The following is a 26,301-nucleotide window of genomic DNA, read 5'->3' as shown; positions in this document are numbered from 1 at the left end:
GTGTCTGAGGCTTGCCCTTGTGTTCTATTTGTGGAATATGTCCAGATGTGGTGTGACAAATGTAGCTCAGAGTTCCTGTCAGATTCCCATGGAAATGGTAACATGCATAAACAGTCTCTGTTCATCTGTTCATACAGTGGCCTTACCCATGATGGAGAAGACATAGAGGATATTCATTCAGTCCACATGTGTGCTATCGGTACTGTTTTTCCATAGTCCTCACTTGCTTCCCTACCTGGCCTAGCATCCTCCATATGTATGATCTAAAGGGAACGGAGTATGAAAAGTGTGGATGGGGTCAGGGCAAATAAATAGGACACTGAAAAACAGTTTGAAGTGTATACTCTAGTGAGGATGAATAAATACAGACATCTATTTTCCCGCGTTAGAGCACATATACACACAGGGCTGAAACCTGGAGTCAAAGCATCTCACGTCAGCTCCTCTTATCTGAAATAGACCTCTTTTATCTCTGCTGCTTTCTTGTTCCCTTCCTCCTGGTAACCTATAATGTCCTTCGAAATCACACCTGTTCTGTATCTTTTTTCTCATGTACTCTTGCCTTTCACATCCATTTAAGATCATTCTTTTGAGCTGCCTTTAATGGATTTTGAATTAGTTCTTTGAAAACAAGATGAGAAGACAAAGGAGAGCCTGTGAGCTATTTTCAGGCACTTTAACAGATTTTTGTGGGGAAAACAGAGGGTATAATAGAACCAGTGAGCCAAAGTGATAGGAATAGATTGTTTCTCTGTGGAAGAAGGAAGGAACTATGTGATCACTAGAGATATTATCGGGAGAGTATGCTTCAGGAGTTCCTCATCATGGGTGGTGTAGAAGTAGACGAAGGATGACTATTTATGAGGAATACTATATTTTTTTAGTATGTACTATATTTATTTATTTTGAGACAGAGCACAAGCTGGGGAGGAACAGAGAGAGGGAGAGAGAGAATCCCAAGCAGGCTCCACACTGTCAGCACAGAGCCTGATGCAGGGCTCAAACCCATGAACCATGAGATCATGACTTGAGCTGAAATCAATAGTTGGATGCTCAATTGACTGAGCTACCCAGGCACCCTGAGGACTACTGTATTTTGATGGAGGTTTGATGGGTTAGTGCAGTTCCAGGGCATCTGATGACTTCATGTCACTGATCTTGTGTGTAACAGTGTAACTACAAATTATTTTTTAAATAAACATACACATAGTTCCATGCTATTGTCCTCCAGAAGTACAAAAGTACTAGGATTGCTTCTTCATGCATGCTGTAAAAGCTGCCATATGCTACTGTAATAGCCACATCATGGACATAGGATGTGATACTTTCTGTCACACTTAAAGTCTGATACTTTTGGCTAAGGAAACTCATAGGTTTAGCCTTTGGCTAACTTTTACCTATATCATTTGGAAAGTGGTAAAAAATTTTCAGATTCTCCTCAATTTTATTTCCTTACTATAACACAACTTTGTTTCCAAAACCTAATAATTTCTGTACAAGTTGGTCAGACACATAGCTCCCAAGACTGGGTTGCAGCAGTTCAGGAGGGTGAATCACACAGCTGAATAATTGTAGAAGGCGTAGCAATCAAAGAGGCATTAGCAGTGATTAATGGCTCCAAGTAAACCCTCTGAGGATCTATCCTTGTGGAAATGAAACTCTCCTGCCATCGCTACAGTGGCCTCCAATTTAAGCAGGGACAGTCGTCATCAACAGAAGCCAGAGTCCATGCATATTTGCACTGTGATTCCCTCTCCAACCTTCTTAGCCACCAGGTGAAAGATTGGGAGAAGTACAGGCATGAGAAATGATGAGAGCAGCTCTCTGTGGGAAGATGCCAAAGCCTGTGAGCCATTGCCCTATTTATGCAATGCAAAAATGCAGGTTTTTGGGTATAGAGCTGAGGCAGGTGCTTGGCCAGCTCCTCTTTGTAATTAGGTTGTGTGTGTGTGTGTGTGTGTGTGTGTGTGTGTGTGTGTGTGTGTGTGTGTGTGTGACAGAGAGAGAGAGAGAGAGAGAGAGAGAGAGAGAAAGAGAGAGAGAGAGAGGGAACATTAGAGTGTGTGTGTGCATGCCCTTATCAAATCTGGCTGGAACTTGTGCCTTTACATCTGAAGATTCAGGATTTTCTACAATTAAGGGGAAAGTTCTTTTGGTTTATATTTCTTCCTCCATTGTTTTTTTCCTTCTCATTCTAGATCACACTGTTTTTAGAGGTTGTACTTTTCATTAATTGTCCTACTAAATCTGTTTTATAATCAACAGAGGAATGCAGACAAATATGTATAATACACGGGAATATCTGGTATTTTATAAGAAAGGCACACAGGCTTTGCTGTTTGAAAGGAAAGAGAAACAACTGATAATATTGGAGTGTAATTTTATGATACTCTTTTTTTAAAACTTAGATTAATCTCTTAATTTACATCTTAAAAATTTCCAATCATACAACATTCGACACCCAGTCTCTATTTCATCATTTCCATAGGATGCTCTGCTTTTTAGATGTGGTTTCTTGGTGAAAAATGTATCCCAGACTGTAAATGTGGCCCAGATTATAAAGAGTCTGGTTTCACCTCCATTATGCTAGATTTCTATCAAAATTTCTACCCTATGCATATTTTAAAGTATATCTTAGCATATTCTCCAATTTAAAAACTTTAAACTTAACCATCACAAATGGCCCTGAAGCACTTAATATGCTTTTGATAATACCTACTTCTTTGGGTATTCAGTAATTAATCTTAAATACATTAGAGAGTTCCCTGTTAGCAAATTCTTTGTTAGCTCAAAGATGTTAAAACCCTATTTTAAAAAAAAATCTGAATGTATACTGTGTTTTAACTATATCATAAAATTTGAAACAATTAATTTGGTTCACTTATATTTAAAAGTAAATATATGACATAGTTGTGTTCCTTTTGGAGAGGGGCAGAGATGCCACAAATGCAGTAAAAGGAGAATGATTTGCTTCTAAAATAGTAGAAACTCATTGTTTAACTCTTCACAGATTAAGGCCACTATTCTTTTCACTATTATACCTATACTGTTACTTACTTAACTCCAGAATATCCTGAAACTACAAAGGTTTTATATCATCCCAACAGAGATTCAAATGAAACTGTATTGATACATCAGATTGAAAACAGTTTTCTTTAAAATTACAATTGAGGCAATGGCATTTCTTTTTTTTTTTTCTCATGAATATAATTTATTGTCAACTTGGCTTCCATACAGCACCAGTGTTCCTCCCAACAAGTGCCCTCCTCAATGCCCGTCACCCAAATCCCCCTCTCCCCTGCGCCCCATCCACCCTTAGTTTGTTCTCTGTATTTAATAGTCTCTTGTGGTTTGCCTCCCTCCCTCTCTGTTTGTATCTATTTTTCCCCCTTCCCTTCCCCCATGGTCTTCTGTTCAATTTCTCAAGATCCACATATGAGTGAAAACCTATGATATCTGTCATTCTCTGACTGATTTATTTCCCTCAGCATAATACCTTCAGCTTCCAGTGGCATTTCTTTTGAGCCTTTCTCCTTTGTTATTATTTAGACATATGCATATAGTATTTACCGGTAAGTCTCCCCTGGGAGGCCGAGACCAACTTCAGTCATTTCTTTATAGATTGGCAAGACACTAGAATAATATTTTTATTAAAGTGTCATCTGGGTTTCAAACTAGCTGACAAAAACCTTAGGGTCTTCCTGATAAAAGTATTGTTTCTGGACAAATACTATATGCTGTCACTTCTATGTGGAATCTAAAAAATGCCAAATTCACAGAATGATTCCCAGGGTCTGGGAGGTGGGGGATTGGGGAGATGTTAGTCAAAGGGTACAAACTTCCAGTTAGAAGATGAATATGTTCTTGGGATCTATTGCACAGCTTTGTGAGCATTGTTAACAATGATGTATTATATGCTTGGGTGTTGTTCAGAGAGTATATTTTAAATGTTCTCACTAGCAAAAAGAAAAAAAAATTATATATATTATATATATATAATATATATATATATACAATATATATATATAGTGTGTGTGTATATATATATATATATATATATATACACACACACACACACAAAATTATGTGGCATATTGAAAGTGTTAGCTAACACTATGAGAGTAATTGTTTTGCAATATATAAATGTATCAAAAGAATACTTTGTACACCTTAAAGGTATACAATATTATATGTCATTTATAGCAGAGGAAGGAAAGCTGTAAAAATGGTTTCTCTAAGAGGATGATTATCTCCTTAAAATATCGGAATCTCTTTACAGTATGGACTTGAGATATAGTTGTGCTTGAGTTACATTACTTAAATGTGAATTTGATGGAGCCTAAATAATTAAAAGATAATTATGGGGCATCTGCAGCTCACAGAAGTGAGTAGCTGGTAGGTATCCACCTCCTCAGTTGATATTTGGTCCACGTAAGGATACACTTGCTGCTTTGGTGTTTTCCTGTGTTAGTGGAGACCAGTGCCCTTCCTGGGTGACAAGGATGGTCTCTGGATCTAAAAAAACACTAATTGCACTCTTTTATTGATACATCTTCCCCTAGAGCATCCAGGACCCCAAATGTACAATGCTGTGTATTTGGTGCTCTCTGTCTCTAATTACTTGGTTCTCAACGCAGGTAATATTTCCTTTTCCAAGTATAGTGGTCAGATTTGTTACAGTTTTATAAAGTAAGTAATTTTAGCTCTCCAATAATATTAATTCAGCTGAAAACTTTTTGTTTCTTTACTTGTCACACACTCCTTAATTAATCCCTTACACCCAGTAGTCTGCCCCACTCCTCCACTAAAATTGCTGTCAAAGGTCCCCAAAGTGCTGACCAATCCATTTTACAGTTTTCTGTCTTTCTTTTACTTGACTTCACTGTGACATTTGATAGCTGTTGACTGCTCCTTATAACTGCTTTCTGTTGACTTCAGTGATACATTAATTCATTGACCATCCAGCTAATACTTATTAACCATCTCCTAAGTGACAGGCAGAATGCTAGGCATTGATTAAATAACAGTGGTCAAGACTGTGCATTTCTTCCCTCACACAGATGTTTTCCTCTGTGTTTATTTCACAAGATGTGGTATCACCTTGAGACCTACGTTTGCTACGTATAGTTGTGGAACTTGGGCAAATGTCTTAACATTTTTCACCTGTAAAACGAAGACAATTAAAAATATCTACTTGATAAGAATTTTTTTAAGTGTAAAGTCATCTATGAAAATATTTGGCACATTGTTTAACATTATTCTCACTGGGACCTCTCTAGTTCAGTCAATGTAGGCTTTTAAAGACATTATAGCATCTTGGGCTGGTATCTTTGACTCTGGTGTTGGTGCTCAAAAGTCTAGCCTTTGTGTTGCCCATCAGTTAACAGCTCACCTCCTCATTCCTATTCTCCAGATGCTATCCACTTACAGTTTGCCCATCCCTGACCATGCTGGGGTCTCCCACTTCTCTGATTCATCTGTATTCCATTACTGTCCATCTGTCAGTGTGACTGTGCCTTCCTTGTTGGGTTTTTGAACACCTACTTTTATTCAAGTTCTTCTTCAGACACTATCACAGGCATGGGGCTCAAACCCATGCCTCTGTTAGGCTCTAATGGAGGCAAACAGGAAAACCTATGGAGGAGAGAGTCATACATTGTTTTCTCCATTGTCCATAAGTATTCCCATTTGCCTCTGTCACAGCCTAATCACACTGTGACTTAATTATCCCTAGAGGCTCATACCAGAAAAGAATGTGTCTAGGTGTCTAGGTACCCTTAAATGTGGCACAACTTTGGTTTTAAAGGTACTTTTTAAAAGTTATTTAATATTTTATTTTTTATATGTTTATTTTTGAGAGGGGGAGAGAGAGAGAGGGAGAGAGAGGATCTGAAGCAGGCTCCATGTTGAGAGCAGAGAGCCCCAATGTGGGCCTCAAAGTCACAAACCAGGAGATGGTGACCTGAGCTGAAGTTGGATACTTAACTGATGGAGCCACCCAGGTGCCCTGGCACAAGTGTAGCTTTAAAAGCTTGATTATATTTACCAAACAAATATTTAGATGAAAGCTTAGTTTTCTTTTAAACTTTTATTTATTTATTTTTAATGCTTTTATTCATTTGAGAGAGGCAGAATGTGAGTGGGGGAGGGGCAGAGAAAGGGAGACACAGAATCCCAAGCAGCCTCCAGGTTCTGAGCTGTCAGCACAGAACCCGATGCAAGGCTTAAACTCACATACTGTGAGATCATGACCTGAGCTAAAGTTGAACGCTTAAACAACTGACCAACCAGGTGCCCCAGCTTAGATTTTTTAAAGTTTTTATCTATTTTGAGAGAGAGAGAGAGAGAGAGAGAGAGAGAGAGAGAGAGAGAACATGAGTGGGGAAGGGGCAGAGAGACAGAAGGAGAGAGATACCCAAGTACACTCTGTGCTGGCAGCCTGATGTGGGGCTCGAACCTAGGAACTGTTAGATCATGACCTGAGCCAAAATCAAGATTTGGATGCTTAAGTGGCTGAGCCACCCAGGCACCCTGAAAGCTTAGTTTCTATGAATGAAATCTTTGTGTCCATGTGCCAGGCATTACACTAGTGATGGATGTGCAGAGATAAATGAGCTCATGTCTTTGTCCTTAAGAGGTGCACGATGTCAAGTCAGATGGATAGCAAATGAAGGACAAAGATTCATGTCATCAATGGATAGGTTATTACACTTTGAGATAAAGGATGTCACATTTAGGCTACTCATTTTTCTAAAGAAGTGAATTAACAGTAACAATTTTTTTTTAAGTTTTATTCATTTTTGAGAGAGAGAGAGAGAGACAGAGTGTGAGAAGGGGAAGGGCAGAGAGAGAGAGGGAGACGCAGAATCTGAAGCAGGCTCCAGGCTCTGAGCTGTCTGCATAGAACCCGATTTGGGGCTCGAACTCACAAACCATGAGATCATGACCTGAGCTAAAGTTGGACGCTTAACCAATTGAGCCACCCAGGTGCCCCAACAATAATTTAAAATTTTAACTTGTTAATGAAAGCAGATTTATTTTAAGTTTTGCCTCTAGAGGAACTTATTCTTATAGACCCAAAGGTCAAACTGTCATAGCATCTTCTGACATGAACACATGAGCATGGTCTATATGTTTCATGTGATTTGCTGTAAGTAGGGGATTTGCATCCTCATAAGTGGGATATTGGAAGTGAGAACTGTACCACTTGTCTGAGCTGAACTACTTTCTCTGTGCTTTCTGAATTCTGAGATGAGGCTTAAAATGAAACTATTTGTAAAAGTTAAGTGATCTTTCCCAAAGTTTACATGTTTACAACTTGAAGAACTTTCTTGTCTTTTATGATACTGTACAGTTTAATAATTGTGAGAACAAAATTTTTTTAATGTTTATTTTGAGACAGAGATTGAGATTGAGTGGGGGAGGGTCATAGAGAGAATGAGAGAAAGAGAAAATCCCAAGCAGGCTCTGTAATGTCAGCACAGAGCCTGGTCCTGGGCTGGAACCCACAAACCATGAGACGATGACCTGAGCCAGAATCAGGAGTCAGACACTTAACTGGCTGTGCTACCCAGGCACCCCCCAAAGATCTTTATTAGTTAACTGAGTACTGTGATTTTATAGAATTACCATGTATAGTATTTGGGTGTAATAGTCAAAATATTCTAGCTTTTCTTTATTGGTATAAGTCACTCTAGCATCCTGGCAGACCTCGGTGTCTTTGCTTGAGAATTAACAACTCTTCTTTACCCTTAAGTACAGAAGTGCTTTGTAAGACAGCAGGGATTCCTAGTGGATAGAATGCTGTACTCACAGAGTAGTTTTTATTTTGTGCTCCTGGTGAATTGTTTTCTGGATTATTTTTTGGGATTCTGGCAATGAAAATAGAACATAAGCTTATTATATTATGTTTAATCTCTGTTCTTAATAACTCTGAGGGCATTTTCAATGTTATAAAAAAAAAGCAAGTTAGAAGAATTCTTTTTTTCTTTTTTGTGCATAAAGACTCTGTGTCCTTTTAAGATAAAACTCTTCAAAATATAGAAGCAATTCATGGGATGTTTTAGTGACCCCTGGAATTTTGTAGTTCAGGGAGTATAATCAGCTTATAGGAATTTTTATTTATTTTGAATTTAGTTTTAATTAGAATTTTGTAATTGAAAAATTTAATAACAACCAAGAACATTGTCTTTGAAGGGATATACATTTAATTTGTATTAGGACTTTTTAGTTATGTATCGATGGTGATATAAGGATTTGGTCTAGGAATACATTTTAGGGAAGGAGTCTTCAGACAGTCAGTAATCAAACCAACAGGGTATATTTTTGGAAGCCAAGAGAAGGGAGATTTAGGAGAATGAGATGATCAGTACAGTCAAATTAAAAACAACAAACCAGGTTAACTAAGGTAGGGATGAAACAGTATGTATTGCTTTAAGCAATAGGAAAAGTAGTTTCAGTAGAGCCATTGGGACAGGAACCAAATTGCAGTGAGTGTCGTCCACCTTTTTTTTTCCACACTGGAGAACTGGACAGATAAATGCTATTATCATCAGTTGAGCTGGTCTTACTGCTTGTGGTTGCAGCCTACGTTGAAGGGCAATCTTGTACCATGACCATGTAAGATGTGCGCTCATGTTTTTATCTTGATAGGTGACTTTGTCAGCTTGACTTGAATGTCAAACCTATGAAAGTAAAATTAATATGAAATTCTTCTTAATAAAAGGACTCTTTTTCTCTTAGGTTTTCTACTTTTTTTTTTCATTTCACGTTGATTTTAAGAACTTTTTTTGTCCAGCTGACTTCTTCACTTGGCTATTACAAAATTTATACTCTCTAGTGCTGTCTCAAAAAATATTTGATGTATTTTGGCTGTGTTTTTCAAATAGTAGTGTTGACTCTGCTTTGTTCCCTGATTTCTGCATGGGGAGAACCCTTAGGGAATAATAAAGGTAGGAATAGATAGCAAAGTGAGCCATAGACAGCCCAGATGGCTCTGCCCTTGGACAGGACATTGGCAGAGTGGCCTTCTGTTTCTTTCCCAGTCAGGCCTTATCTTCAGGACCTCCTTATGAGATGGAGTAGACGGGGCAAGAAAATATGAATATATGAACTTACATGTGTTGATTTCAGCCAAAGTCAAAGGAGAAGCAACAGACTGACTCTGTATAGAAGTTTCCTTTAGTGTACACACTCAGCTCATACACAGGTGTTGTTTCCTTCCTGTATGGACCGTAAATTCCCTCCATATTTTCCCTCAGATTGTCCTTAATGGTGGATCTAACTAGATCACGTGTGACTGGTTCTAGTTTCTACATAATGTGTTGTGTGTATGTGTGTGTGTATGTACTTACTTTTTATTATACCTCCATTACTGTAAGATAGAGTTCCTTTTGCCATGTCAAGGGAGTGAATGTAGACCAGGAAGACAAAGACTTTTAACCCTTTCGGTGAGATTCCAGACTCTTGGTTACTCTCAGTTTTGTGGGTCAAATAATGCAAATCAGTCCACCATTCTGCCATTTTAGTTTCTTGTTTTGTCCCTCTCTCCCTGGATTCTAGCTTCATTCCTTCTGTTGACACTAGATAATTCGATACCTTTCTCTGCTCAAGTACCATAAATTTCCTCTCTGGTTGACATTTCCCACTTAACAGAAGAATTTTGATAAGTCAGATAGTAATAGTGGATGGGCCCGATAGAGAAACAACTTGATAGCTGCTTCTAGAAAGTTTCTTTACCTATGAGGGAAACCATTAAGAAAAAGATCTTGTTTGTGCTAATTGTAGCAAATGGAGTAGGGTATTGAAAAGAAAATTGGGCAGCTAAATTAGCAGCATTTAGAAAGTTTGTGCTACAGGAGGCTGAGGTAAGGTGGGAGGCATGAACAGGCAGAGCACAGGATTTCTAGAGCAGCAAAACTACTCTGTGTGATGCTGTAATGGTGGACACGTATCCTTACACATTTGTCCAAGCCCAAGGACTTACAACACCAAGAGTGAACCTTACTGTAAACTACCAACTCTGAGTGATGGTGTTGTATCATTGTAATTCATTGTAACAGATGTACCACTGTAGTGCATGACTGATTGTGTGTATGTGTGTGTGTGTGTGTGTGTGTGTGTGTGTGTGTGTGTGTGTGAAGGGGGAGGTTGTGTATTTGTGGGAAGAGTGTTCTAATGAAAATATCTGTACTTTGTGCTCACTTTTGCTGTGAGTCTCAAACTTCTCTAAAAAAAGTCTACTTAAAAACAAAAACAAAAACAAAAAAACATAAAGTTAAAGGAAGCTTATGCTCATCAACATCTTAGAAGCCCCCAGAAGGTGAACTGAAATTTTCTTTCTCTAATTCAAAATGAATTAATCTCTCTGAGAATCTCTGGGCCCAAGGGAAATATCTCTCTAGTTTCACTCACTAGTTATCTCATTTGATGAGCATTTTTTAAAAAGCTATAAATTCAATTATTTTATTGCACTTGACTAACATTTGCTTCCCATTTACCTCTGGGTTTGAAGTTTGAGGAAGTTCAAGAAAGATTTGGTGAGGAGTTCTTTAATATATTCTTTGATGAGAATGAGAGAGTCCTTTGAGCCATAGGTGGCACATTGCAGGACTTTTTTAATGGCTTTGATGCTTTGTTGGAACACATCAGAACTTCTTTTGGGAAACAGGCCATGCTGGTGTCCCCATCGTTCCTTTGCAAGGAGCTCCTGGAGGGCACCCTTCTGCTTCACTACTTCCGTCCTCACCACGTTGTGGGCTTTGCAATGCTGGGCATGATCAAGGCTGCAGGAAAGAAGATCTACCAGCTTGATGTGGCCATGGAGCAGGTGGCCAATGAGAAACTGTGCTCTGATAGAACCCAGGCAATTTTAGCTGTCTTACCTTCCTCATCAAAGAATGTGACAATACTAACACCAGGAAGAACCTTCCCCGGGGAGTCTCCCAAGTCCCTGCGGACCTCAGAATCAGCATCAGTACCTTCTGCAGTACCTTCCCTTTCCAATTGATATTTGACATCCACATGCCCGTCCTACAGCTGGGGGAAGGCCTGTGGAAATAGCTGTGGCGCAACAGCCACAAAATGCTAAGAGGACTGCTTCGAGATCGTTTCTCCAAAGGTCAGTGCCGCCTTTGAGAGGATCCTGTTGTGACTGTCCACCCGGTTTGTGATCAGGACCAAGCCTGAGGCTTCTGGCACTGAAAATAAAGACAAGGTGAGTGGCCATGGGCTTGAGATGGGTGATGGGGACTGGAAGAGTGCATAATTATTTCTGTAAATTACATGCTGGCGGTAGTTGTAATTATTGAGGCTACAGAGCTTAAAGTGCCATTTAGAAAATTACTGGTCCCTGAATGTATGGAAAAAGATTTGGCCTTACTCCCAGCCATTTTGCATAGGGTCTGCCTCTTCCATTAGTTTATTTCAGCATATAAAAGGAAGACACTTACTAATACCAGCCACAGTAATTACAAAAATGATAGGACTCACCAAGAACCTGATCCTGTAAAGCCATGAATATTTCCACCAATTGAAGGCAAACAGGAGAGAAATGGAAAGATGGATTCCAACAGTGTGGGGCCTGCTCACCTTCTCCTTAAATAACTATGGGTGGAAAGCTAGCTCCACTTTGAATATGCTCTGTTCTAAATGTCATCATCTAGGAACGTCTTGGTTGCATCCTATTTTTGTCTCAGTGTGCAGAATAATGGATTTTCTAAGAGTTGGAAATTAAGTGGCTATCTCACAAGTGCTTTTCTCAATAGATTGTAGCATTGACACAGGGACTCATTCCTTTAGAACAGGCTCACTGCTTGGAGAACAGTGTCAACACTAGGAATTATCAATTTCTTTGAATCCCTGTTTGGAAAATCTTGGTTATTAACAAATGAAAAGATGGGTAAAGCTATTTTTTTTAGGGGAAGTCAAATTTAAGTAGAAATGTGAAGAAAAATTAGTCATTATTATTTTAAATACAAAAATAAATGATATAAATGATACTCTTCTGCAGTAGACCTTTGTGTGTATCAACTTTCAGTAGAGCTTTTTGGTATTTTGTGACCAGAAAAGTATGGGGCTCCTGGGTGGCTCAGTTGGTTAAGCATCCAACTTTGGCTCAGGTCACGATCTCCTGGTTCAAGTCCCATGTGGGGCTCTGTGTTGACAGCTCAGATCCTATAGCCTGCTTGAGATTCTGTGTCCCCCTCACTCTCTGCCCCTTCCTCTCTCGTGCTTTGTCTCTGTCTCTCAAAAATAAATGTTAAAAAAAATTTTTTAAAGTAAAGTGAAGTTCTTCACGTGATTCAGCTTGTTCGCAAGCATTTTAGGGAAAGCTGTTGACTTTTGGAAATGAACAGGCTGCTGTGGGCTAAAGGAAAGATGAGTTACAGAGATGATTAAAAACTCAGTGAATTAGGGGCACCTGGGTCACTCAGTCAATTAAGCATCTGACTTCACTTAGGTCATGATCTCGTGGTTCATGAGTTCAAGCCCTGCGTTGGGCTCTGTGCTGACAGCTCAGAGCCTGGAGTCTGCTTCAGATTCTATGTCTCCCTCCCTCTCTGCCCCTCCCCCACTCGCACTCTGTCTCTCTGTCTCTCAAAAATAAATAAACATTAAAAAAAAAAAAACCTTAGTGAATGAGTACTCATGTATTTGTATTGTGGTGTGCCTGCCATGAGAAATAAATAAGGGACTAGCCCCCTGAAAGCAGAGCCAAAGACATTTTTGAGGATCTTCTGCAGCATTCATTTTAGAACTGCTTTTTATAATTTTGAAATTCAATGGAAACATTTTAAACAAAATACTTGAGAGATAAGGAACAAAACCATGTATTCAGGATGACTGGATCCCGTGATTTAGAAAACTGATCCAATGTTGTTTTCAACATTTAGATTCAGCGATTCGAAAGCATCTAAGTATAAACCTGAAAAATCTAACTTGGCATGCTTGGATATTTTAGTCTGAATGAATTGTTATTATTTCGTTTGATTACACATGGTGTTTTAAATAATATTTCTTACATATATATTATATGTATTTATATGTTCAATGATTGCTACCCTTTCTTGAAGGTCTTTGCAAAAGAGGGAAGTTGTTTAGTGTATGTTTTTGTCTATATTTTTAGTTGACTTAAAATTGGAATTATTCTGTCCTTTTAATTTAGAGAATATTAAAACTGTCAGTTCTGTTTTACAGAAGTGAAGTGTTTGGCTAGAAGGGTGTGAGCAGTGTTGGCCTTTAAAATTGAAGTTAATATTTTGGAAAATGTGCCTGAAGTAGAATATGTTATTACCAATGTTAATTGCTTCATATATTTTGTAGATTTTAGAAAAATTAATTCAATTTATAGTTATTGCTTCAGATTTCCCCCCTCTATTTCATCTGGCTTGTATTTCTGTTTAATTTGCATACCAGTGTGAGGAATAGACATAATGAAATGATGATTCACATGTCAAGGCCCCCTGCCAGTTCCGATAATAGGAAAATGTGCTTATGAATGAAATGCCATTATAACTTAAACATGGCAGTGACAGCTTAAAAATAAAGCAAGAGGCAGGATTTTTACTTAGAATAGGACAGCAATCCTCTCATCCTTAGGCTTACATTTCTGCTTATTCACCTGGGTTTGCAAGAAGGGGACATTTGGGAAGTCCTTTTGGCCCATTTGGAACTGTGGTCAGTAACTTTATGGCATGGAGTCTTAACCAAGTGAATAACATTTTTGAGTTACTCTGTTTCCATATCCCAAATTTGTATTTTCTTAACACATGGAAAGAAGAAAACCAAGGTTAGAAATTAGGATTCTCTTGATAAATTTGACCTGTTACTCACTATTTTCCCCATAATAGGTGTTCTTTCTTGTTGATGAATAATTCCATGTTGTCTGAAGTTTCTAATTTTTTATGGGGCTTTGATAAGAAAGTGCTATTTTCATTTTTACTTATTTTTTTAATGTTTTATTTATTCTTAAGAGGGAGAAAGAGCATGAGCCAGGGAGGGGCAGAGTGAGAGAGGGACACAGAATCCAAAGCAGGCCCCAGGCTCTGAGCTGTCAGCACAGAGCCTGACATGGGGCTTGAACTCACAAGCCATGAGATCATGACCTGAGCCAAAGTCAGACACTCAGCAGACTGAGCCACCCAGGTACCTCAAGAAAGTGCTGTTTTTTAATAATTTAGGATATTCCTTGGTCCAAAGGTGAAAGCTTTCATGATAATTTCACTGTTTTGGCTGTGCACTTAATGCCTGCCATCCAAAAAAAAAAAAAAAAAAGTCAAATACCCAAGAAGTGAAAACCAAGAGCTAATTGTGTAACTGAATGACAGTAAATCATTTGCAGAATGAACTGTAATGCTTCTGCTAAACAGAATCTTTGTCATTTTCTGTTGTCAGCCATTGCTTACCCATATGATTAGAGGCAGAATGTGTTTGTGTGCAGTTTGGTGAAATACTAATGGATCAGAAAGCCATCATCCTAGTTCCAGAGAACTTGCATCATGATTGTGCAGTAATGAGTTATGGAGACCAGAAGGGAGAATGTCACTGAGAGGCATCATATGCAGTCATCAGTGGCAGACTTCAATTCAGCAGACTTTAGAGGTCAGGAGGGACTCTTCCAGGTGGATTGATCCAACTTGGAGTCCCTCTATTTGGCTCCCTCTGCATCTTCTAAGTGATCATCTATACCTTACATAGTCTCCTCTCTCTATTTTCTTCTCTGCCCATGTGGCATTTCTGTATTTTTATCTTTCCTTAAAGCTCACCTTCTTTTCATCACGTTTCTTTATCAGATGTCAGACATTAAATATGAATGAATTAGTTCATTATTTAAAAAAAGAACAGATACAGTATTGGGAATTAATGGTGAATTATGAATCTCTTTTAATTTGTGCATGCATCTTTAGGTCATTCAAATCTAACGATTTGGAGAATTTGGAAGTTTTTCACATCAGTCTTTGGAGGCATTGTGGTGATTTTTAGAGGAAATTTCTTGTAGTACAATGTGCAGCTTGGGGCATTACATCCAGTGCTGTGAATCTAATGTATTGACACAGATTCCAAAGCTTCTTTGTATGAAAGGGGCCATGTGTGTAAAGAGGGCTGTTAGAAACTGGAAAAATGGCCCATGGCTTCCTTCTCCACATTATAAAGTAATAGTGTGTGGGAAAGTGGAGGTAGCCTGGGCGAGAGGCATCTGAGACCTGTGATTTTAGTAAATCCCTGTAATCTGAGCCTCAGGTTAATTCATCTGGAAATTAAGAAACCCAGATGAATAATTAGCATTTATACTCCTTATTAAGTCATCTTTAACATGTGTAAATTTATAGGAAGTCCGTGGGTCATGAAAGTTGCTATCATCCCTTTGATTCAATGAATTCAGGCAATTTCAAAGAGAAGCAGAGGGGAATCTGACTTTTCAACCATGAAAAGTCATGCTCTTATCAGGACCGACTTAAAGTAATTCTCTGACAGCTTAGGCTGCCTACCTCAAACACTTTTTTGTAAGGATTAAATGACAATCCATGTAAAATTTTTCTATCTTCAGCTTCAGTGTAAGCCATGATTATTATTTTTGCTCTTCACACTTGTAACCTCCTTCCTATCTGTTCTCCTCCTCACTTATGGCCTTAGAAAAGAAGTACTGGACATCAGTAGGTTTAATAATTTTAAAGAAATATGAAACCTGCTGGTATAACATCTCCCTAAAATATGACTTGGGGATCTGCTTTTTTTCTTTATAAACTGTTCTTGTTTTAAAATCCTGAGTCTCCTTTTCAGAGTCACTGGAGTTTGGAATCAAGTTTTTACTACCTGAGTCTACTAATACCTTTTATGTACACACGTTATAGTGCTCTACTGTGCCAGTGGCTTCCAAGATAAAACCAACTGGTTAGCTTAGGCACAACCTGAAATAGCAGTGGATTTGAGAAACAATAAATAACATGAGTTCCTTTGACATTTTTTTCCTAGTAGCAACGCTTCAAAGAACTTTAATAATACTGTGGAAGGAGTCCAGATTTTGAAATACATCATCCCTACAACAGAGAAATGGCATTTTCACTTGTGTTCTCAGAGTTGGAACTGAGGAAAAGCATGAACAGTAACGCATTTCTTTTTCAATCCCTAGAAATATCCTCACATTTGTCTTATTAATTAGAAGTCACAAAACAAATTCTGGGAAATAATTTTAAGAGAATACAGAATTAACCTCTGATTTTCTGTGATCAGATCAGCTTCCAGCCTTCTTTATCTTGCCTAGACATGTGTCCATTTTCTTCTGACACAATGATTGAAAAGTTGAAAATATATTTATTAATCTTACCATGCTGTAATGACATTGTTGAAAGACAAATTTCACCTATCAAGAATATATCACTTGACTTCATTTCAGGTTAGTGTGGGAAAATGTGAGGTTTTTTTTTCTCTCTTCAGACTGACACATTCTGTTAGAGAATTTCAAATATTGGATGATAATTTTAATGATGGAAAAAATGCCATTAGGTCTTTCTCTATAAATTAGCATTATACAACATAGGTGTAACTATGTCTATGAGTCACAACTATCTGGAGTTTGCTTTGCTCTTGTAGTTATAAATGAGATCTTCAATTTTTGTGGGTTTTTTGTTTGTTTGTTTGTTTGTTTGTTTGTCTTTTCTCTGGAACTGCTTCCTGCCCATACACTGCCTTTTAAAGTAGGTTGGACAAATTTGGATTCTGACTCTGGTATTGCTGAGGCTCATTCTGGTTCTTTCAATCTTTAAATGCCTGTAATGTTAAAATGCCTGCATAGTGCCATGCTACTGTATAGTTACTGTATTCTGTAAAGAGGACAAGGTATTTGTTACATGGTGAATTATATATTCATTATAGTGACCTCCATGCCTCAAGTGCCCATTTTACTGTTGGATAGGTGAATAAAGTATGCCAAAGATGGCCGATGGGGTGCAAACAAACTCTGGTGTCTAGCTTAGAGACCCCTCCTCTGTGTTCTTCTTCCTTTGTTTGCTGAATGCACAAAAATCCCCACAGATAGGGAAGCTGACAGCTATAAATTACCCTCCCCACTTGCATTTGGAGCTCAGATCTTTGGAAAAACAGTCTCCTCTGAACCCACCAGTGTTAAATAAATCTCTGATTGACCAAGATTTTTGAGTGCTGCCTGGTTTTTCTGCCAGTGTTCCATCCTGGTTCCGTAACATATTTGGTTCCCTGACTGGGAAACCCAACCGCACTGGCCCATTGTTGCCACTGGTTTGGAAGAATGGCTAGGCAGTGACAGAGCAAGGGATCACAAGGGAGAAGACGCATCCTGCCTGAATTTCAGCAGTCTCCTACTCAGTCACCTCAGGTCGGCCCTGTTCCATTGTTCCCACCAGACTCAAAGAGACCTGGAAGGTGAGGACCTGGACCCGATGTCAGAACCGGTAAGGTCGGGACCTCAAAATAGTCAAGCCTACCCAAAAGGGTGGAAGGGGGATCTAATCAATCCCCAGAGGACTTAATAGTCTCACAGGTAGAAAATTTTGCAGGAGGGAATGTAATAGACTCTGGTGTGTGTGTGCATGTGAATGTACAGCTCAGCCGGCTTGCCAGTCGAGTTCGAGTTTCTGGCTTCACAGGCAGGCACTCTTAAGGTCCCCAAAAGTCTACAGAATCTGAATGGGCTCTCCTGTGTCATGGTGAGCGTATAAGGTCTAGGGCAGTATCGGATCAGACTCTGATTGCAAGTCACAAAGCTGAGTCCACAACAGCCAAACCTCACCTAAAGTTTCCCTCAGAAACGGGACCAGTGGAGTATCTGATTGGTCCTCTCATCCAAGGGGATACCCTCCCTTTGTCTGTCATTGTGACACTAAACATGAGAAAGAAATTAATAATGGGATCAGAACAGAGTAAACCTATGATTTTAGATGTCATGCTCAAATGTTTTAAAAAGGGATTTTCAGGTGCTTATGGGGTGAAAATGACACCCCGGAAATTAAGGAACTTTTGTGAACTAGAATGGCCCATATTCAATGTAGGATGGCCCCCAAAAGGGGCATTAGATGCTCAAATAGTGCAGCAGGTTTGGCTAATAGTCACTGGGAACACAGGCCACCATGATAAATTTCCATACATCAACTCCTGGCTTGAAATTGCCCAAAATCCCCTGCCTTGGGTGTGATTCATCCTTAGCAAACAGAGCCAGGCAAAGGTTTTTGCCACTTCATCCGGAGGCTCCCATAGGAAGCCAAAGAAATGATGCACTGCTCCTCTAATATTTAAAGGAGACATGGAGGAAGATATTGTCTTTCTGCCTCCTTATGACTGTTCAAGCTCCCTCCCCACTGCCCCTGAGATTGAAACTCCTCCCCCATCTGTCTCTCTGCTGCCACCACAGCCACTGCTGCAGCAGTTGCCACCGAGCCCATCTCCCCACCCCTCTCAGACCCAGAAAACCCTCCCCCACCGGGGCCAGCAGCCAGACTGGGCCCCAGACCCAGATCTAACGCTCTCCAAATGCCTGTAAGGGATATGAGAGAGCCTGAAAGACATAATGAGGATGGAACAGTCCAGCCCAGTCATTCCATGATGTATTATCAACCTTTCTCTACAACCGACCTCCTCAATTGAAAACATAACACTCCACCATACTCTGAAAAGCCACAAGCATTAGTCAACTTGATGGAGTCCCTCTTCCAGACCCACCAACCAACTTGGGAAGATTGTCAACAGTTACTCCATACTCTGTTTAATACAGAAGAAAGAAGAAGAATGAGAGAAACACGACAGTACCTAGAAGATCACACACCTCTGGGTATTAATGACCCTGCTGTCTGGGCTCAAGCTGCTGCACCTGAAGAATGCCTAACATGGGATTTCACCACAGAAGAAGGACAAGCCCACATCTGATGATACCAGGAAGCCCTCTTTCAGGGAATCTGAGCTGGAGCCAAAAAGCCCATGAACATGACTAAAATATCATCAGTCACCCAGCACCCTGGGGAGTCTCCCGGAGACTACTATGAAAGATTATGTGAAACATACCGTGTATACACCCCGTTTGACCCTGAGGCACCAGAAAGTCAATAAATGGTAAATACCTCTTTTGTGGCACAGGCTACCCCAGATATCAGAAGAAAACTGCAGAAGTTGGAGCGCTTTGCCAGGATGAATATCACTCAGCTGATAGAGGTTGCCAATAGTTTTCATGAACAGAGAATTTGCAGCCAAAAGAGAAGTGGAGAGAAGGCTAAAAAATAAGGCCACCCTTCTCACAGCAGCACTAAAAGAAACAGATGGTGCAAAGATGGGAAGACCCCAACCACTAAAAGGGGGGAAGCCCAGAGCCCCCTTAGCAAAGGACCAATGTGCATACTGCAAAGAGAAAGGACACTGGAAGAATGAATGTCTGAATTGGAAGGGACCTCAAAACCCAGCCAATATCGGGAGGATCCTTAAGGCGAGAACTTTGTTGGTCTGGCCAGGATAGAATCGGACTGAGGGCGACCGGGCTCTTTCTCTCTTGGCCCACATGAGCCCACAGACAAAATGAAGGTAGGGGGCCAAACAATAATTTTCATGGTTGACACTGGGGCTGAATACTCCATTGTTAGTTCCCCAGTGGTGCCCTACAGCCAAAAGATGGCAACCATACTTGGGGCTACTTGGACATGGGCAATGCAACAGCCCTTCTGTCAAGCTCGTCAATGTGAACTTGGGGGTCCCAAGGTCCGGCATGATTTCCTCTACTTATCTGACTGTCTGATTCCTCTCCTGGGCCAGGATCTGCTCTTCAAACTTGGGGCCCAGATAACCTTTGAACACACTGAGCACACTAGCCTCCAATTAAACCCAAGGCAGAAGGAAACCCTGGTCTTGGTGATTACCCTGCCAAGGGAAGAAGAATAGAGACTATTCTGTGCCGAGGCCCTACCCTGTGGCCCCTCAGAATTCAGGCTTACATTCCCCTCTGTATGGGCTGAAGATAACCCACCTGGACTAGCTTGGAGTTGGGCCCGCATCATTGTTGACCTGATCCCTGGAGCCCAACCTCAGAGACAAAGGCAGTACCCCCTTCCACTCGAGACTAGAATGAGTATATAAGAGCACCTGACCAAGGTCAGAGAAGCAGGTATTCTAGTTGAGTGCCAGTCGGCTTGGAATACCCCACTCTTGCCAGTCAAGAAGTGAGGAGGAGGATACTGACCAGTACAGGATTTGAGGGCCATTAACAAACTGTTTCCTTACACTCAGTGGTTCCAAACCCATATACTCTCCTCAGCCAAATTCTGGAGTCATGCCAAATGGACACATCTTTGTCCTGTCATCTATGGGAAAACACCTAGTGGAGGAATATCACCAACTCACACACCTAGGGAAAACTGCGCTAGAGGCCCTCCTCAAAAAGTACTACTATATCAGCCAGCTGCCGGCATTATGGCGACCTGTCAGTGAACAATGTGTAACCTGTGCCAAAAACAATGCTTAGTCTGCCCTACAGCCCCTCCCTCGCACACAAAGGATGGGAGCCACCCCTTTTGAAGACTTAGAGGTGGACTTTGCCAACCTACAACCAAATAAAGGGTTTAGGTACTTTTTTGTAATAATCTGCACATATTTAGGATGGGTCAAAGCATTCCATAGCAGAGTGGAACAAAGTTGCAAGGTGGCCAAATCTCTTCTATGGGAGATTGTGCCTCAGTTTGGTCTACCCTTAACCATACACAATGATAATTGACCTGCATTTGTGGCAGACATACAAACCCTGACAAAGTCCTTCAACATTACCTGAAAACTGCACACTGCTTACCGACCCCAGAGCTCAGGGAAAATAGAGTGGATGAATCACACCCTCAAGGAAACCCTGACTAAGTTCCACCAAGAGACTAATTTCCCATGGCCAGATTTACTACCGCTGGGCCTCCTGCATGCCCGATGCATGCCTGGGCACTAGGATTCTCCCCTTTTGAGTTATTATATGGGTGACCCCTCCCCTCATTTTTAGGAAAACTCCCAGGAGACCTACACCAGATTGGAGACAAGGGAATAAGAAAACAGCTCCAGACTTTGGGGGCAGTCCTAAACAAGTTACAGAGATACACCATAGAGAGGGCCCAATTTCCTTAGGGACTCCTTTTCACCCCTTTCAGCCAGGAGACTCTGTGTCGGTCAAAGATTGGAAGAGGGAACCTCTTAAACTACCGTGGACTGGGCCTCATACTGTTATTCTAACAACTCCTACAGCCCTTAAAGTTTCAGGTATCAACCCATGGGTCCTTCACTCCAGAGTTAAGAAGGTCAGCTCAGAAGAACCCACAACTTGGTGAAGTGATCCAGCTCCAGTCAACCCACTTAAACTGACCCTCAAAAGGGAAATGGACCCCTGAGACCTACATCCCTGCTCTAACCACACCCCAGAAGCTATCTGGCCTGCACACAGCAGAAGCCTGAGGAATCAACACGCGAACCTAGCCCAGGGGTTTGGATGCAGCTCTGCCAGCCCTTGCCCCTTACTGGTGTCATAGCCCTGATCTTACTTCTTACTGTTGGGCTGATAGAGACTGCACCAACAAGCTGGACATGGGACAAAACATGCTTGGTGGGTCTCACATACCTCCTCTGGATGGGAGGATTATCAAGAATTGCCTGCATATTAAGATAACCTCTCTCACCCTCACAATTGCCACTTATCCACTTTGCCCCCAGGATTGTTATATGACAATTAGGGAGTCAAGGGTGTTCAGCGCCTTCACCTCCCTCCACAAAGATTGCTATAAGGGAAAAACACACACTCTCTGTCAGTCACCTGGTACCCCAAGGGCTAAGTATTGGACCATAGAAATAACCCAAAATGTCAGGAACCCATGTCACAACAAGGGTCTCCAGAGAGGGAAGTGAGCTTGCTACACTTACCTTCCTCAATGGGGTATCTCGGATGGAGAAGGGGTACAAGACATGGCCCTTCAGAAGGCTATAAAGGATACCCAGCATAGGGTAATACAAGCCATAAAGGTGACCACTTCCCTGGCAGCCTACCAGCGTTTGAACCTTTCGGCCCTCAATCAGGTATGCTTACCAACACTACTACAGTGGGCCAACACTACTCTACAAGTCTTCCATAAAATAGATAATCACACCCAAACCTGCTGGATGTGCTCGTCCCACAGCTGGAGGGCTTACTTAGCCACTCCTATCCCTTTGACCCGAGAAGTTCCTGAAAATCTCAAAACCAACACCTCTGTCTTAATTGGACCCCTGGCCACTGGGGTCTATCTCACAAATGCCGACAATCTAATTGGTACAGTTCCTGAAGGTATGAATGGTACCTCTCTATGTGGAAGAAATATAACCTTGAAGAGGAATACAACCCTATGCTCAACCCTGGGATGTTCTATCTTTGTTCTAATTTGGCCTACCAATGCTTACAGGCCAACTGGACTCAGATATATTATTCTGAGGGGTGCCTGGGTGGCTCAGTTGGTTAAGTGACCGACTTCGGCTCATGTCATGATTTCACAGTTTGTGAGTTCGAGCCCCGCATCGGGCTCTGTGCTGACAGCTCAGAGCCTGGAGCCTACTTCAGATTCTGTGTCTCCCCCTCTCTCTACCCCTCCCCTGATCATGCTCTTTGTCTCTCTGTCTCTCTCTAATAAATAAATGTTAAAAGAGAGATAAATGAAGACATGGAACAGGTAGAAGATTCTCTGGTAACCTTACAAAGCCAAATAAACTCTCTGGTGGCAGTGACCCTCCAAAATAGGGGATCCCTCAATCTCCTCACTTCAGAAGAAGGAGGAACTTTCATCTTTCTGGGAGAAGTCTATTTCATAAACCAATCAGGAATAGTTACAACTAAGGTTAAGGAACTCAAAGAAAGAATTCAACCTAGACAACAGGAAAATATCAATCAATGGAAAGGATGAGATCTCACAGATTTGACATCCTGGCTTCCTTCCCTAGAGGGGCCCCTCTTCTCCATAATTTTACTTGTATCCATCAGCCCCTGTATACTGAATGCCGTGGTACATTTTATTGAAAACACTGTTGCTCGCCAAACTGCAGCACATATCTTAACCTTCTGAGAGTACCAACCTGTAAAACTGAAAGGTGATGCCTACTAAAAGTTTTTTTAAGGCACCAAAGGGGGAAATGTTGGAGAAGTGACTAGAGTACGCCAAAGATGGCCAATGGGCATAAAACAAACTCTGGTCTCTAGCTTAGAGACCCCTCCTCCGTGTTCTTCCTGTGTTTGCTGTGTGCACGAAAACCCCCACAGATATGGAAGCTGACAAATATAAATTACCCTCCCCCCCTTGCATTCAGGGCTCATATCTTTGGGAAAACAGTCTCCTCTGAGCCCACCGCTGTTAAATAAATCTCCAATCCACGAAGATCTCTGAGTGCCGCTTGGTTTTTCCACCAGTGTTCCAGTCTGGTTCTGTAACATTACCACATTTTTAGTTTTGTTAGCAGGAAAGAGTGCACCTGAACTAACAAAGGAGGTGTCTCCTACCATAGATCAGATACCATTGACTGCTAGAGTGACACATTCTTGGAGAGGAGGCGGAATTGGCCCTTTGAGTTACAAATTGTTCAGAATCTTTCTTTAATTGGTCCTTTTGTTTTAGCTGGTAGCTTTCAGTCTCAGTTAAATTAAAAGCTGAAGAGATGTTTAGAATTCATTGGGTACCTCCTCAGTTTTAATGATGAATTTAATTCATATTAACATTTTTCACAAGTATTCAGTGTAAAACTATCACAGCAGTAGTTTTAGAATACTTTACTGCCCACCCCCCAACCAAAGTTTCCTGTGCCCATTTGTGGTCAATCCTTGCTCCTACTCCTGACCCCAGGCAACCACTGGCCTACGTACATCTGCATAGATTTGTCTTTTCTAGATCTTTCTTAAAAATATAATCATACAAATATGTAGTCTTTTTTGGTCTAGCATAATGTTTTTGAGATTCATCCATGTTCTTGTGTGTATGAGTAATTTGTTCAATTTTAGTACAATGTTCCATTGCATATATATACTGTGGTTTTTCTGTTTTGTTTTGTTTTGTTTTGTTTTTACACATTTACCAGCTGATAGACACTGGATTGTTTTCAGATTTTGGCTGTTGTGAATAATGTTGCAATGAACATCTGTGTATAAGTGATTGTGTTGGATATATTTCCAATTGTCCTTGATAGATTCCTAGCAGAGGAATTACTGTGTCATATACTAAGTATACATTTAACTTTTTAGAGAATTGCCATGCTGTTGAACAAAGAGGCTATGCTGTTTCACATTTGAGCAACATATGAGGCTTCACGCTTCTTCACGTTCTCACCAACACTAGGTATTGGCATTCTTTTTGATCATGACCATCCTGGTGGATGTAAAGTAGTATCTTCGGTTTTAGTTCACATTTCCCTGATGACTGATGATGTTAAGCATCTTCTCTTGTACTTATTCGCCATTGGTATAATTTCTTTGGTTAAATGTCTAATCAGATGTTTTGCCTATATCTGTTGTTTGTCTTCCTACTGAATTTTTTTAAACATACATTCTGGATAAAGACTTCAAAAATTACTGTCTTTTGAAGCACAAAGATACTGTGATGGTATCATTATTTTCTGTTAGGAAGCTTGCTTTTGGTATGATATCTCACAAATCTTTATATAACTCAAGGCCACAGTTTTCTCCTTTGTTTTCTTCTAGATGTTTTATGGTTTTAACTCTTACATTTAGATTTGTGATTCATTTTGAGGTATATTTTGTGTATGCCATGGGGCCCAAGTTTTTGTTTTTATTTTTTATTTATTTATTTTTTTGCACATAGATTTCCAGTTGTCTCAGCTCAGTTTTTGAGAAAACTATCTTTTCACCATTGAATTGCCTTTGCAACTTTGTCAAAAATCAATTGATTGTACGTTTTTTTCTTGCCTTTCTGTTCTTTTTCATTTTTTAAAAATACCTAACTGTATGGTGATAACACAGTGTCTTGATTACTGGATCAAAATAAGTTTTGCAATTGGGTATTTTAAGTCTTCCAAGTTTGCTCTTTTTCAAAGTTGTGTTGGCTATTCTTGGTCCTTTGTATTTCCACATAAAGTTTAGGATACCCTTGTCAATTTCTAAAATAGTTTCTAGTATTTTTATAGGGATTTCACCGAATTTGTAGGTTTATTTAGAAAGAAGAGCTATCTTAAAATACTGAGTCTTCCATTCCATGAAGTTATCTCTCTCAGTTAATATAGATCTTTTTTAACTTTTGCCAACAAAGGTTTTATAATTTTCTGTGGACAGGTCTTGCACTTTTTTGCTTTTTTGTTGCCTGTTTCTTGATATGACAAAGACAATGTTTTTAAATGGTATTTTTATATATAAATACAAATTATTTTTGTATATTGATCGTGAGTCCTATGGTCTTACTAAACTCATATTCGAATAGTTTACTATTACACAATAGAAAAAATGCAATGGGGGGGCTTTAGGATTTTTTACATAGGAGGTCATGTAGTCTGAGAGTTAAGATAGTTGTCCTTCTTGCTTTTTAATTTGTCTTTCTTTGTCTATCTCCCGCCCTATATCTCCCCCTCCCTCCTTCTCTCTCTCTCCTAACCTTTGCCCTGGCTAGAACCTTCAGTACAGTGTTGAATAGAAGTGGTGATAGTGGATATCCTTGCCTTTTTCTGAACTTAAAAAGTAAAGCATTCAGTCTTTTGCCATATGTGTGATGTTAACTGTAGGTTATTTATGTTCTTAATAAGATGGAGAAAATTGCTTTCTATTCCTAGTTTGTTGAGACTTTTTATCATGAATAGGTGTTAGGTTGTGTCTACTCTATTTTCTTTATCTATTGAGATGATCATGTGGTTTTGCCTTTCTCTTAATATGAGATACTAATGATTTCCAGATGTTGAACTCAAAATCTTGAGATAAATCCCACTTGGTCATGTATATGTTACAAATGTTTTTATATGTTGCTAAATTTGGTTTGCTGATGTTTTGTTAAGGATTTTTGCATCTTAGTAGATGAGAGATATTGGTATGTAGAATTTTTCATTTCTTTAAAAAAAATTTTTTTTTGCAATGTCTTTGGCCTCAGAGGATGAGTTGGGAAGTGTTTGTTTTTATTCATTTTCTGAAAGACTTTGTGTAGGATTGTTACTATTTTTTTTCTTTGAATGTTTGATGACTAGATATTGTTTACATGGTATATATATATATATATATATATATATATATATATATATATATAATCTTTTCACTTTCAACCTGTGTTTGTCTTTGAACTTGAAGGGTGTTTATTTCAAATAAAGTTGACTTTC

At 39.9% G+C, this 26,301-nt stretch overlaps 1 long non-coding RNA gene and 1 other non-coding gene across 2 annotated transcripts; one reads left to right on the top strand and one right to left on the bottom strand.

The window, feature by feature from the left end:
* Positions 1–2,368: 2,368 nt before the first annotated feature.
* Positions 2,369–2,485, bottom strand: LOC111556868. Its single transcript, XR_002736584.2, has one exon.
* Positions 2,486–10,176: 7,691 nt separating this feature from the next.
* On the top strand, positions 10,177–17,145 carry LOC123380317. Its single transcript, XR_006585882.1, has 2 exons — positions 10,177–11,215; positions 14,395–17,145. It is a non-coding gene; the product is annotated as an uncharacterized LOC123380317 (long non-coding RNA).
* Positions 17,146–26,301: the final 9,156 nt, after the last annotated feature.

This window comes from Felis catus, chromosome D1 (assembly GCF_018350175.1).
Source record: "Felis catus isolate Fca126 chromosome D1, F.catus_Fca126_mat1.0, whole genome shotgun sequence".
NCBI classification, from domain to species: domain Eukaryota; kingdom Metazoa; phylum Chordata; class Mammalia; order Carnivora; family Felidae; genus Felis; species Felis catus.
The sequence above is the reverse complement of the archived record's forward strand: the minus strand, read 5'-3'. Positions and strand labels throughout refer to the sequence as shown.